The sequence below is a fragment of the Lichenostomus cassidix genome, unplaced genomic scaffold, assembly GCF_008360975.1.
Source record: "Lichenostomus cassidix isolate B80296 unplaced genomic scaffold, HeHo_3.0 HiC_scaffold_47, whole genome shotgun sequence".
In the NCBI taxonomy this organism is placed as follows: Eukaryota; Metazoa; Chordata; class Aves; order Passeriformes; family Meliphagidae; genus Lichenostomus; species Lichenostomus cassidix.
The window spans coordinates 1,912,383-1,926,927 of record NW_028147553.1 but is presented as its reverse complement, the minus strand read 5'-3'; the positions used below and the strand labels follow the sequence as shown (position 1 = coordinate 1,926,927).

At 47.1% G+C, this 14,545-nt stretch overlaps 1 protein-coding gene across 32 annotated transcripts in view; it reads right to left on the bottom strand.

Moving 5' to 3' along the window:
* The window catches only part of LOC146422092 (uncharacterized), a 540,861-nt gene that overhangs the window by 288,732 nt on the left and 237,584 nt on the right, over positions 1–14,545 (bottom strand). The gene's annotated exons all lie outside the window — the stretch shown is intronic.

Sequence of the window (14,545 nt, the reverse complement as noted above, 5' to 3'; positions counted from 1 at the left end):
ACAGCCTAAAAGCCTAACTCCCTAACAAACAGCCTAAAACCCTAACTCCCTAAAACCCTAAAACCCTAACTCCCTAAAACCCTAACAGACTAAAACCCTAACAGCCTAAAACCCTAACTCCCTACCAGCCTAAAACCCTAACAGCCTAAAACCCTAACACCCTAAAACCCTAACTCCCTAACAGCCTAAAAGCCTAACAGCCTAAAAGCCTAACAGCCTAACTCCCTAAAACCCTAAAAGCCTAACAGCCTAACAGCCTAACTCCCTGAAAGCCTAAAACCCTAACAGCCTAACAGCCTAAAACCCTAACACCCTAACAGCCTAACTCCCTAAAAGGCTAAAACCCTAACAGCCTAACTCCCTAAAACCCTAACAGCCTAACTCCCTAAAAGGCTAAAACCCTAAAAGCCTAACAGCCTAAAAGCCTAACAGGGTTTTAGGCTGTTAGGGTTTTAGGCTGTTAGGCTTTTAGGCTGTTAGGCTTTTAGGCTAACAGCCTAAAACCCTAAAACCCTAACAGCCTAACAGCCTAAAAGCCTAACAGCCTAACTCCCTAAAAGCCTAAAACCCTAACAGCCTAAAACCCTAAAACCCTAACAGCCTAAAACCCTAAAACCCTAACAGCCTGACAGCCTAAAAGCCTAACAGCCTAAAAGCCTAACAGCCTAACTCCCTAAAAGCCTAACAGCCTAAAAGCCTAAAAGCCTAACAGACTAAAAGCCTAAAAGCCTAACAGACTAAAAGCCTAAAAGCCTAACAGCCTAAAACCCTAAAACCCTAACAGCCTAAAACCCTAAAACCCTAAAACCCTAAAAGCCTAACAGCCTAAAACCCTAACAGCCTAACAGCCTAAAACCCTAACAGCCTAAAACCCTAAAACCCTAACACCCTAACAGCCTAAATCCCTAACAGCCTAAATCCCTAACTCCCTAAAACCCTAACACCCTAACGCCCTAAAACCCTAACGCCCTAAAACCCTAACGCCCTAACAGCCTAAAACCCTAACACCCTGAAACCCTAACACCCTAAAACCCTAATAGACTAACTCCCTAACAGCCTAAAACCCTAACAGCCTAACACCCTAACTCCCTAACACCCTAACACCCTAAAACCCTAACACCCTAACAGCGTAAAACCCTAACAGCGTAAAACCCTAACAGCCTAAAACCCTAAAACCCTAACAGCCTAAAACCCTAACAGCCTAAAACCCTAACAGCCTAACAGCCTAAAACCCTAACAGCCTAAAACCCTAACAGCCTAAAACCCTAACAGCCTAAAACCCTAACAGCCTAAAACCCTAACAGCCTAAATCCCTAACAGCCTAAATCCCTAACAGCCTAAATCCCTAACTCCCTAAAACCCTAACACCCTAACAGCCTACAACCCTCAAACCCTAACAGCCTAAAACCCTAACTCCCTAAAACCCTAAAAGCCTAACAGCCTAAAAGCCTAACAGCCTAAAAGCCTAACAGCCTAAAACCCTAAACCCCTAAAACCCTAAAAGCCTAACAGCCTAAAACCCTAACTCCCTAAAAGCCTAACTCCCTAAAACCCTAACAGCCTAAAACCCTAACACCCTAACAGCCTAAATCCCTAACAGCCTAAATCCCTAACTCCCTAAAACCCTAAAACCCTAACTCCCTAAAACCCTAAAAGCCTAACAGCCTAAAACCCTAAAAGCCTAACAGCCTAAAACCCTAACAGCCTAAAACCCTAAAACCCTAAAACACTAAAAGCCTAACAGCCTAAAACCCTAAAAGCCTAACAGCCTAAAAGCCTAACAGCCTAAAAGCCTAACAGCCTAAAAGCCTAACAGCCTAAAACCCTAACAGCCTAAAACCCTAAAACCCTAACAGCCTAAAACCCTAAAACCCTAAAACCCTAAAAGCCTAACAGCCTAAAACCCTAAAAGCCTAACAGCCTAAAAGCCTAACAGCCTAACAGCCTAACAGCCTAACAGCCTAACAGCCTAACAGCCTAAAAGCCTAACAGCCTAAAAGCCTAACAGCCTAAAAGCCTAACAGCCTAACACCCTAACTCCCTAAAACCCTAACACCGTAACACCCTAACTCCCTAACAGCCTAAAACCCTAACAGCCTAAATCCCTAACAGGGTTTTAGGCTGTTAGGGTGTTAGGCTGTTAGGGAGTTAGGGTTTTAGGCTGTTAGGGTGTTAGGGATTTGGGCTGTTAGGGAGTTAGCCTAAAACCCTAACTCCCTAACAGCCTAAAACCCTAACAGCCTAACAGCCTAAAACCCTAACAGCCTAAAACCCTAACAGCCTAAAACCCTAACAGCCTAAAACCCTAACAGCCTAAAACCCTAACAGCCTAAAACCCTAACTCCCTAACAGCCTAAAACCCTAACTCCCTAACAGCCTAAAACCCTAACAGCCTAAATCCCTAACAGCCTAAAACCCTAACTCCCTAAAACCCTAACAGACTAAAACCCTAACAGCCTAAAACCCTAAATCCCTAACAGCCTGAAACCCTATCTCCCTAAAACCCTAACTCCCTACCAGCCTAACACCCTAACAGCCTAAAACCCTAACAGCCTAAAACCCTAACAGCCTAAAACCCTAAACCCCTAAAACCCTAAAAGCCTAACAGCCTAAAACCCTAACTCCCTAAAACCCTAACAGCCTAAAACCCTAACACCCTAACAGCCTAACACCCTAACAGCCTAAATCCCTAACTCCCTAAAACCCTAACTCCCTAAAACCCTAAAACCCTAACTCCCTAAAACCCTAAAAGCCTAACAGCCTAAAACCCTAACAGCCTAAAACCCTAAAACACTAAAAGCCTAACAGCCTAAAACCCTAAAAGCCTAACAGCCTAAAAGCCTAACAGCCTAAAACCCTAACAGCCTAAAACCCTAAAACCCTAACAGCCTAAAACCCTAAAACCCTAAAACCCTAAAAGCCTAACAGCCTAAAACCCTAAATGCCTAACAGCCTAAAAGCCTAACAGCCTAACAGCCTAACAGCCTAACAGCCTAAAAGCCTAACAGCCTAAAAGCCTAACAGCCTAAAAGCCTAACAGCCTAAAACCCTAACTCCCTAAAACCCTAACTCCCTAAAACCCTAACACCGTAACACCCTAACACCGTAACACCCTAACTCCCTAACAGCCTAAAACCCGAACAGCCTAAATCCCTAACAGGGTTTTAGGCTGTTAGGGTGTTAGGCTGTTAGGGTGTTAGGCTGTTAGGGAGTTAGGGTTTTAGGCTGTTAGGGTGTTAGGGATTTGGGCTGTTAGGGAGTTAGCCTAAAACCCTAACTCCCTAACAGCCTAACAGCCTAAAACCCTAACAGCCTAACAGCCTAAAACCCTAACAGCCTAAAACCCTAACAGCCTAAAACCCTAACAGCCTAAACCCTAACAGCCTAAATCCCTAACTCCCTAACAGCCTAAAAGCCTAACTCCCTAACAGCCTAAAAGCCTAACTCCCTAACAAACAGCCTAAAACCCTAACTCCCTAAAACCCTAAAACCCTAACTCCCTAAAACCCTAACAGACTAAAACCCTAACAGCCTAAAACCCTAACTCCCTACCAGCCTAAAACCCTAACAGCCTAAAACCCTAACACCCTAAAACCCTAACTCCCTAACAGCCTAAAAGCCTAACAGCCTAAAAGCCTAACAGCCTAACTCCCTAAAACCCTAAAAGCCTAACAGCCTAACAGCCTAACTCCCTGAAAGCCTAAAACCCTAACAGCCTAACAGCCTAAAACCCTAACACCCTAACACCCTAACAGCCTAACTCCCTAAAAGGCTAAAACCCTAACAGCCTAACTCCCTAAAACCCTAACAGCCTAACTCCCTAAAAGGCTAAAACCCTAAAAGCCTAACAGCCTAAAAGCCTAACAGGGTTTTAGGCTGTTAGGGTTTTAGGCTGTTAGGCTTTTAGGCTGTTAGGCTTTTAGGCTAACAGCCTAAAACCCTAAAACCCTAACAGCCTAACAGCCTAAAAGCCTAACAGCCTAACTCCCTAAAAGCCTAAAACCCTAACAGCCTAAAACCCTAAAACCCTAACAGCCTAAAACCCTAAAACCCTAACAGCCTGACAGCCTAAAAGCCTAACAGCCTAAAAGCCTAACAGCCTAACTCCCTAAAAGCCTAACAGCCTAAAAGCCTAAAAGCCTAACAGACTAAAAGCCTAAAAGCCTAACAGCCTAAAAGCCTAAAAGCCTAACCCTAAAACCCTAAAACCCTAACAGCCTAAAACCCTAAAACCCTAAAACCCTAAAAGCCTAACAGCCTAAAACCCTAACAGCCTAACAGCCTAAAACCCTAACAGCCTAAAACCCTAAAACCCTAACACCCTAACAGCCGAAATCCCTAACAGCCTAAATCCCTAACTCCCTAAAACCCTAACACCCTAACGCCCTAAAACCCTAACGCCCTAAAACCCTAACGCCCTAACAGCCTAAAACCCTAACACCCTGAAACCCTAACACCCTAAAACCCTAATAGACTAACTCCCTAACAGCCTAAAACCCTAACAGCCTAACACCCTAACTCCCTAACACCCTAACACCCTAAAACCCTAACACCCTAACAGCGTAAAACCCTAACAGCGTAAAACCCTAACAGCCTAAAACCCTAAAACCCTAACAGCCTAAAACCCTAACAGCCTAAAACCCTAACAGCCTAACAGCCTAAAACCCTAACAGCCTAAAACCCTAACAGCCTAAATCCCTAACAGCCTAAATCCCTAACAGCCTAAATCCCTAACTCCCTAAAACCCTAACACCCTAACAGCCTACAACCCTCAAACCCTAACAGCCTAAAACCCTAACTCCCTAAAACCCTAAAAGCCTAACAGCCTAAAAGCCTAACAGCCTAAAAGCCTAACAGCCTAAAACCCTAAACCCCTAAAACCCTAAAAGCCTAACAGCCTAAAACCCTAACTCCCTAAAAGCCTAACTCCCTAAAACCCTAACAGCCTAAAACCCTAACACCCTAACAGCCTAACACCCTAACAGCCTAAATCCCTAACAGCCTAAATCCCTAACTCCCTAAAACCCTAAAACCCTAACTCCCTAAAACCCTAAAAGCCTAACAGCCTAAAACCCTAAAAGCCTAACAGCCTAAAACCCTAACAGCCTAAAACCCTAAAACCCTAAAACACTAAAAGCCTAACAGCCTAAAACCCTAAAAGCCTAACAGCCTAAAAGCCTAACAGCCTAAAACCCTAACAGCCTAAAACCCTAAAACCCTAACAGCCTAAAACCCTAAAACCCTAAAACCCTAAAAGCCTAACAGCCTAAAACCCTAAAAGCCTAACAGCCTAACAGCCTAACAGCCTAACAGCCTAACAGCCTAACAGCCTAACAGCCTAACAGCCTAACAGCCTAACAGCCTAACAGCCTAAAAGCCTAACAGCGTAAAACCCTAACAGCCTAAAACCCTAACTCCCTAAAACCCTAACACCGTAACACCCTAACTCCCTAACAGCCTAAAACCCTAACAGCCTAAATCCCTAACAGGGTTTTAGGCTGTTAGGGTGTTAGGCTGTTAGGGAGTTAGGGTTTTAGGCTGTTAGGGTGTTAGGGATTTGGGCTGTTAGGGAGTTAGCCTAAAACCCTAACTCCCTAACAGCCTAACAGCCTAAAACCCTAACAGCCTAACAGCCTAAAACCCTAACAGCCTAAAACCCTAACAGCCTAAAACCCTAACAGCCTAAAACCCTAACAGCCTAAATGTTCCCTAACTCCCTAACAGCCTAAAAGCCTAACTCCCTAACAGCCTAAAAGCCTAACTCCCTAACAAACAGCCTAAAACCCTAACTCCCTAAAACCCTAAAACCCTAACTCCCTAAAACCCTAACAGACTAAAACCCTAACAGCCTAAAACCCTAACTCCCTACCAGCCTAAAACCCTAACAGCCTAAAACCCTAACACCCTAAAACCCTAACTCCCTAACAGCCTAAAAGCCTAACAGCCTAAAAGCCTAACAGCCTAACTCCCTAAAACCCTAAAAGCCTAACAGCCTAACAGCCTAACTCCCTGAAAGCCTAAAACCCTAACAGCCTAACAGCCTAAAACCCTAACACCCTAACACCCTAACAGCCTAACTCCCTAAAAGGCTAAAACCCTAACAGCCTAACTCCCTAAAACCCTAACAGCCTAACTCCCTAAAAGGCTAAAACCCTAAAAGCCTAACAGCCTAAAAGCCTAACAGGGTTTTAGGCTGTTAGGGTTTTAGGCTGTTAGGCTTTTAGGCTGTTAGGCTTTTAGGCTAACAGCCTAAAACCCTAAAACCCTAACAGCCTAACAGCCTAAAAGCCTAACAGCCTAACTCCCTAAAAGCCTAAAACCCTAACAGCCTAAAACCCTAAAACCCTAACAGCCTAAAACCCTAAAACCCTAACAGCCTGACAGCCTAAAAGCCTAACAGCCTAAAAGCCTAACAGCCTAACTCCCTAAAAGCCTAACAGCCTAAAAGCCTAAAAGCCTAACAGACTAAAAGCCTAAAAGCCTAACAGCCTAAAACCCTAAAACCCTAACAGCCTAAAACCCTAAAACCCTAAAACCCTAAAAGCCTAACAGCCTAAAACCCTAACAGCCTAACAGCCTAAAACCCTAACAGCCTAAAACCCTAAAACCCTAACACCCTAACAGCCTAAATCCCTAACAGCCTAAATCCCTAACTCCCTAAAACCCTAACACCCTAACGCCCTAAAACCCTAACGCCCTAAAACCCTAACGCCCTAACAGCCTAAAACCCTAACACCCTGAAACCCTAACACCCTAAAACCCTAATAGACTAACTCCCTAACAGCCTAAAACCCTAACAGCCTAACACCCTAACTCCCTAACACCCTAACACCCTAAAACCCTAACACCCTAACAGCGTAAAACCCTAACAGCGTAAAACCCTAACAGCCTAAAACCCTAAAACCCTAACAGCCTAAAACCCTAACAGCCTAAAACCCTAACAGCCTAACAGCCTAAAACCCTAACAGCCTAAAACCCTAACAGCCTAAATCCCTAACAGCCTAAATCCCTAACAGCCTAAATCCCTAACTCCCTAAAACCCTAACACCCTAACAGCCTACAACCCTAAAACCCTAACAGCCTAAAACCCTAACTCCCTAAAACCCTAAAAGCCTAACAGCCTAAAAGCCTAACAGCCTAAAAGCCTAACAGCCTAAAACCCTAAACCCCTAAAACCCTAAAAGCCTAACAGCCTAAAACCCTAACTCCCTAAAAGCCTAACTCCCTAAAACCCTAACAGCCTAAAACCCTAACACCCTAACAGCCTAACACCCTAACAGCCTAAATCCCTAACAGCCTAAATCCCTAACTCCCTAAAACCCTAAAACCCTAACTCCCTAAAACCCTAAAAGCCTAACAGCCTAAAACCCTAAAAGCCTAACAGCCTAAAACCCTAACAGCCTAAAACCCTAAAACCCTAAAACACTAAAAGCCTAACAGCCTAAAACCCTAAAAGCCTAACAGCCTAAAAGCCTAACAGCCTAAAAGCCTAACAGCCTAAAAGCCTAACAGCCTAAAACCCTAAAACCCTAACAGCCTAAAACCCTAAAACCCTAAAACCCTAAAAGCCTAACAGCCTAAAACCCTAAAAGCCTAACAGCCTAAAAGCCTAACAGCCTAACAGCCTAACAGCCTAACAGCCTAACAGCCTAACAGCCTAAAACCCTAAAAGCCTAACAGCCTAAAAGCCTAACAGCCTAAAACCCTAACAGCCTAAAACCCTAACTCCCTAAAACCCTAACACCGTAACACCCTAACTCCCTAACAGCCTAAAACCCTAACAGCCTAAATCCCTAACAGGGTTTTAGGCTGTTAGGGTGTTAGGCTGTTAGGGAGTTAGGGTTTTAGGCTGTTAGGGTGTTAGGGATTTGGGCTGTTAGGGAGTTAGCCTAAAACCCTAACTCCCTAACAGCCTAAAACCCTAACAGCCTAACAGCCTAAAACCCTAACAGCCTAAAACCCTAACAGCCTAAAACCCTAACAGCCTAAAACCCTAACAGCCTAAAACCCTAACTCCCTAACAGCCTAAAACCCTAACAGCCTAAATCCCTAACAGCCTAAAACCCTAACTCCCTAAAACCCTAACAGACTAAAACCCTAACAGCCTAAAACCCTAAATCCCTAACAGCCTGAAACCCTATCTCCCTAAAACCCTAACTCCCTACCAGCCTAACACCCTAACAGCCTAAAACCCTAACACCCTAAAACCCTAACTCCCTAACAGCCTAAAAGCCTAACAGCCTAAAAGCCTAACAGCCTAAAAGCCTAACAGCCTAAAAGCCTAACAGCCTAACTCCCTAAAACCCTAACAGCCTAACAGCCTAAAACCCTAACAGCCTAACAGCCTAAAACCCTAACACCCTAACACCCTAACAGCCTAACTCCCTAAAAGGCTAAAACCCTAACAGCCTAACTCCCTAAAACCCTAACAGCCTAACTCCCTAAAACCCTAACAGCCTAACTCCCTAAAAGGCTAAAACCCTAAAAGCCTAACAGCCTAAAAGCCTAACAGGGTTTTAGGCTGTTAGGGTTTTAGGCTGTTAGGCTTTTAGGCTGTTAGGCTTTTAGGCTAACAGCCTAAAACCCTAAAACCCTAACAGCCTAACAGCCTAAAAGCCTAACAGCCTAACTCCCTAAAAGCCTAAAACCCTAACAGCCTAAAAGCCTAAAACCCTAACAGCCTAAAACCCTAAAACCCTAACAGCCTAAAACCATAAAACCCTAACAGCCTGACAGCCTAAAAGCCTAACAGCCTAAAAGCCTAACAGCCTAAAAGCCTAACAGCCTAACTCCCTAAAAGCCTAACAGCCTAACAGACTAAAAGCCTAAAAGCCTAACAGCCTAAAACCCTAACAGCCTAACAGCCTAAAACCCTAACAGCCTAAAACCCTAACAGCCTAAAAGCCTAACACCATAACAGCCTAACACCATAACAGCCTAACACCATAACAGCCTAACACCATAACAGCCTAACACCATAACAGCCTAACAGCCTAAAACCCTAAGAGCCTAACTCCCTAAAACCCTAAAAGCCTAACAGCCTAAAAGCCTAACAGCCTAACAGCCTAAAAGCCTAACAGCCTAAAAGCCTAACAGCCTAAAACCCTAAAAGCCTAAAACCCTAACAGCCTAACAGCCTAAAACCCTAAAAGCCTAACAGCCTAAAACCCTAAAAGCCTAACAGCCTAAAAGCCTAACAGCCTAACTCCCTAAAAGCCTAAAACCCTAACACCCTAACAGCCTAAAACCCTAAAAGCCTAACAGCCTAAAAGCCTAACAGCCTAACTCCCTAAAAGCCTAAAACCCTAACACCCTAACAGCCTAAAACCCTAAAACCCTAACAGCCTAAAAGCCTAACAGCCTAACTCCCTAAAAGCCTAAAACCCTAACACCCTAACAGCCTAAAACCCTAAAACCCTAACAGCCTAAAAGCCTAACAGCCTAACTCCCTAAAAGCCTAAAACCCTAACACCCTAACAGCCTAAAACCCTAAAACCCTAACAGCCTAAAAGCCTAACAGCCTAACTCCCTAAAAGCCTAAAACCCTAACACCCTAACAGCCTAAAAGCCTAAAACCCTAAAAGCCTAAAACCCTAACAGCCTAAAAGCCTAAAAGCCTAAAACCCTAAAAGCCTAAAACCCTAAAAGCCTAACAGCCTAAAACCCTAAAAGCCTAACAGCCTAAAACCCTAAAAGCCTAACACCCTAACAGCCTAACTCCCTAAAAGCCTAAAACCCTAACAGCCTAAAACCCTAATAGACTAACTCCCTAAAACCCTAAAACCCTAAAAGCCTAACAGGCTAAAACCCTAACAGCCTAACAGCCTAAAAGCCTAACAGCCTAACAGCCTAAAACCCTAACAGCCTAAAACCCTAAAACCCTAACAGCCTAAAACCCTAACCTAGGTCTAAGCCTAATACCCGCCACCGCAACCCCTTACCTGCACGGCGCGGCGTCCGCTGTCCTTCCGGCACGTCGCCGTGGCGCGGGCTGGGCTGTGCGGCGCTTCCGGAGACGCCGATGTCCCGCGCGTAGCCGCGGCCGCTTCCGGAGTGGCGAAACGCAGCGCGCCGAGCGTAGCCGTCTCTCGGCATGCCCCCGATGCGGTCCGGTGGCCGCGAGAGCGGCGGCGAGCACTGTAGGGCTGTCGGAGCCGCGCGCGCCGTGCCGCTCCGTGGCGCCGCCATGTTGGCCTTCCCCGGAAGTGACGACAGCGGTGCCTTGTGGGAGTTGTGGGCGGGCTGTGGGCGGAGCGAGCTGCGCCGCTTCCTGCAGCCTGTAGCCCTGCTACGTGTTCGGGAGACGAAGCGAACGCTGTGGAGAACTCCCCCGCACAGACGGGCTCCTCTCGGAAGCCCCCGAAGTGATAAAGATGGCGTTTGTTAATGTAGATTTCCAAACGTGTAAAAGACTACCAAAATGGCGTCGGCATCACTTGCACATGCTCGGTGCTGCGGACTACCAAAATGGCGTCGGCATCGCTCGCACATGCGCAGTAGCCTAGGTGGTACTGCGTGTAGAAAAGGGTTAGAGAGTGGTATGTACTGTTGGAGTTGGTATATATATATATATATATATATATATATATAGACGCACTATATCTATACACGTACATATGGCTGCCCACTTCTCCACAATTCAAACTCCATCCTCCTCGCTACTGACCTATACCGCATCCCCTGACTCTAATTCCAGCACCGCACCGCGCGGCGACCGCCGGCACCGCATCCCCCTAACGCACCTGAACGCTCAAACCTAAAGCCACGCCCCACGTTGCTCACCTGAAAATGATCCTGCTTCCAGAGCCGGCCTTTCTAATGCAGACCCCACCGCACGCCACACGCACCTAAACCTCGTCCCGCTTCCAAAACCGCGCCTTCTAACTCCACCTGCACGGCATGAACGCTCTAACGCAAACTCCCAGCGGTCCGCTAAACGCCTAGAATGACTGCTACTTACACGTCCGCCGACTCTAACTCCAACTCTACGCCGCACGTCGCCGAGCTCAACGATAGCCTCCTTCGTAATCCCACGGCACAAAGTCCAACTCTTCCCACGAAAACCCACGTCTCCGAATACGCTCCTTACCTACCCGACTGCTATACATCCGACCCTTCCACACCCAATAAGCACCTCAAAAACTCCCTCCTCCCTCGCGCCACAACACTAATGACACATCTTCACAAAACGCTACCTACCTCACGGACATCCCGATTCCCCACGCAAAAACTCTACCTCCGCCTATTCACCGTAAACGACACATCTCTCATAAGCCCCCCTACCGCGTCCACGAACTATCAGGCCGCCTCTTTAACGCACACTACAACACTACAGCATACCCTCCTCACACGTCCAAACACCTTACTCAACAACGTCGAACCTCTAACCACCTCCAGAACAACCACCCGTATCCAAAAATAACCCTCGCAATGCACCCACACGCTCCTTCCATTCCACACGCAAAACTTCCACCGCAAACAAATTCAATCCACTGCACACCCCCGTACTTTCTACAAACACCACAACACAAACACTGCGAAACACCACTAGTCTATTTCCACAACGCTTCTTCCCTCATACACAACCCACAAATAACGACGACTCCAACATCTCCGCTCTACATCCACGTCCAGCCCTATTTCCTTATACACCTCCAAGAAACACCAGCTCTACATCACAAGCCCTCCAACTCCACTTCCAGATCACTTCCTTTATACACATCCCAAGAAACACCAGGTCTCCACCACAGACGCTCCAAGTCCACTTCCAATTCACTTACTTTATACACATCCCACAAAAAACCACGTCTCCAGCACAGGCCCTCCAAGTCCACCTCCACGCCACTTACTTTCTACAGATCCCAGAAAAAACAGGTCTCCATCACAGGCCCTCCAAGTCCACTTCCAGGTCACTTACTTTCTACACATCCCGGAATAAAACCAGCTCTCCATCACAGGCCCTCCAAGTCCACCTCCACGACACTTACTTTCTACAACCCGCAAGGCAATCCACCTCTACAGCACAGACGCTCCAAGTCCACTTCCAGGTCACTGACTTTGTACACATCCCGGCAAAAACCAGGTCTCCATCACAGATGCTCCAAGTCCACCCCCACACCACTTACTTTCTACAGACCACGGGACAATCCAGCTCTCCAGCACGGACGCTCCAACTCCACTTCCAAGTCACTTACTTGGCACACATCCCAGAATAAAACCAGCTCTCCATCACAGGCTCTCCAAGTCCACCTCCACACCACTTACTTTCTACACACCACGAGGAAATCCAGGTCTCCAGCATGGACGCTCCAAATCCACTTCCAGGTCACTTACTATGTACACATCCCAGGAAAAACCAGGTCTCCATCACACACCCTCCAAATCCACTTCCAGATCACTTCTTTTGTACACATCCCAGGAAAAACCACCTCTCCCACACGGACGCTCCAAGTCCACTTCCAGCTCACTTACTTTATACACATCCCAAAAAAAACCAGGTCTCCAGCACTAAACGCTCCAAGTCCACTTCCAGATCACTTCCTTTGTACACATCCCAGGAAAAACCACCTCTCCATCACAGGCCCTCCAAATCCACTTCCACGTCACTTACCCTGTACAGATTCCAGGAAAAAACAGCTCTCCGACACGGACGCTCCAAGTCCACTCCCAGGTCACTTACTTTCTACGGACCACGGGAAAATCCACGTCTCCACCATGGACGCTCCAAGTCCACTTCCAGATCACTTACCTTGTACAGACCCCATGAAAAAACAGATCTCCATCACAGGCCCTCCAAGTCCACTGCCACACCACTTACTTTCTACGGACCACGGGAAAATCCACGTCTCCACCATGGACGCTCCAAGTCCACTTCCAGATCACTTACCTTGTACAGACCCCATGAAAAAACAGGTCTCCATCACAGGCCCTCCAAGTCCACTTCCAGGTCACTTACTTTGTACACATCCCAGCAAAAACCAGCTCTCCGACACGGACGCTCCAAGTCCACTTCCACATAGCTTAATTTGTACACATCCCAGGAAAAACCAGGTCTCCATCAAGGGCCCTCCAAGTCCACTTCCAGGTCACTTACTTTGTACACATCCCAGGAAAAACCAGCTCTCCATCACAGGCCCTCCAAGTCCACCTCCACGCCACTTACTTTCTACAGACCGCGGGGCAATCCAGGTCTCCAGCACGGGCCCTCCAACTCCACTTCCAGGTCACTTACTTTCTACAGATCCCAGAAAAAAACAGGTCTCCATCACGGGCCCTCCAAGTCCACTTCCACGTCACTTACTTTGTACAGATCCCAGAAAAAAACAGGTCTCCATCACGGGCCCTCCAAGCCCACTTCCAGGTCACTTACTTTGTACAGATCCCAGGAAAAACCAGGTCTCCATCACAGGCCCTCCAACTCCACCTCCACACCACTTACTTTCTACAGACCGCAAGGCAATCCAGGTCTCCAGCACGGATGCTCCAAGTCCACTTCCAGGTCACTCACTTTGTACAGATCCCAGGAAAAACCAGATCTCCATCACAGGCCCTCCAAGTCCACTTACAGGTCACTTACTTTCTACGGACCGCAGGGCCAATCCAGGTCTCCAGCATGGACGCTCCAAGTCCACTTCCAGGTCACTTACTTTGTACAGATCCCAGGAAAAAACAGGTCTCCATCACAGGCCCTCCAAGTCCACTTCCAGGTCACTTACTTGTACAGATCCCAGGAAAAAACAGGTCTCCATCACAGGCCCTCCAAGTCCACTTCCAGATCACTTACTTTGTACAGATCCCAGGAAAAACCAGGTCTCCATCACGGGCCCTCCAAGTCCACTTCCACGTCACTTACTTTCTACAGATCCCAGGAAAAAACAGGTCTCCATCACAGGCCCTCCAAGTCCACTTCCACGTCACTTACTTTGTACAGATCCCAGAAAAAACAGGTCTCCATCACAGGCCCTCCAAGTCCACTTCCAGGTCACTTACTTTGTACAGATCCCAGGAAAAACAGGTCTCCATCACAGGCCCTCCAAGTCCACTTCCAGGTCACTTACTTTGTACAGATCCCAGGAAAAACCAGGTCTCCATCACAGGCCCTCCAAGTCCACTTCCAGGTCACTTACTTTGTACAGATCCCAGGAAAAAACAGGTCTCCATCACAGGCCCTCCAAGTCCACTTCCACGTCACTTACTTTGTACAGATCCCAGGAAAAACCAGGTCTCCAGCACGGACGCTCCAAGTCCACTTCCAGGTCACTTACTTTGTACAGATCCCAGGAAAAAACAGGTCTCCATCACAGGCCCTCCAAGTCCACTTCCAGGTCACTTAGTTTGTACACATCCCAGGAAAACACAGGTCTCCATCACGGGCCCTCCAAGTCCACTTCCACGTCACTTACTTTGTACAGATCCCAGGAAAAACCAGATCGCCATCACAGGCCCTCCAAGTCCACCTCCACGCCACTTACTTTCTACAGACCGCGGGGCAATCCAGGTCTCCAGCATGGATGCCCCAAGTCCACTTCCAGGTCACTTTGTACAG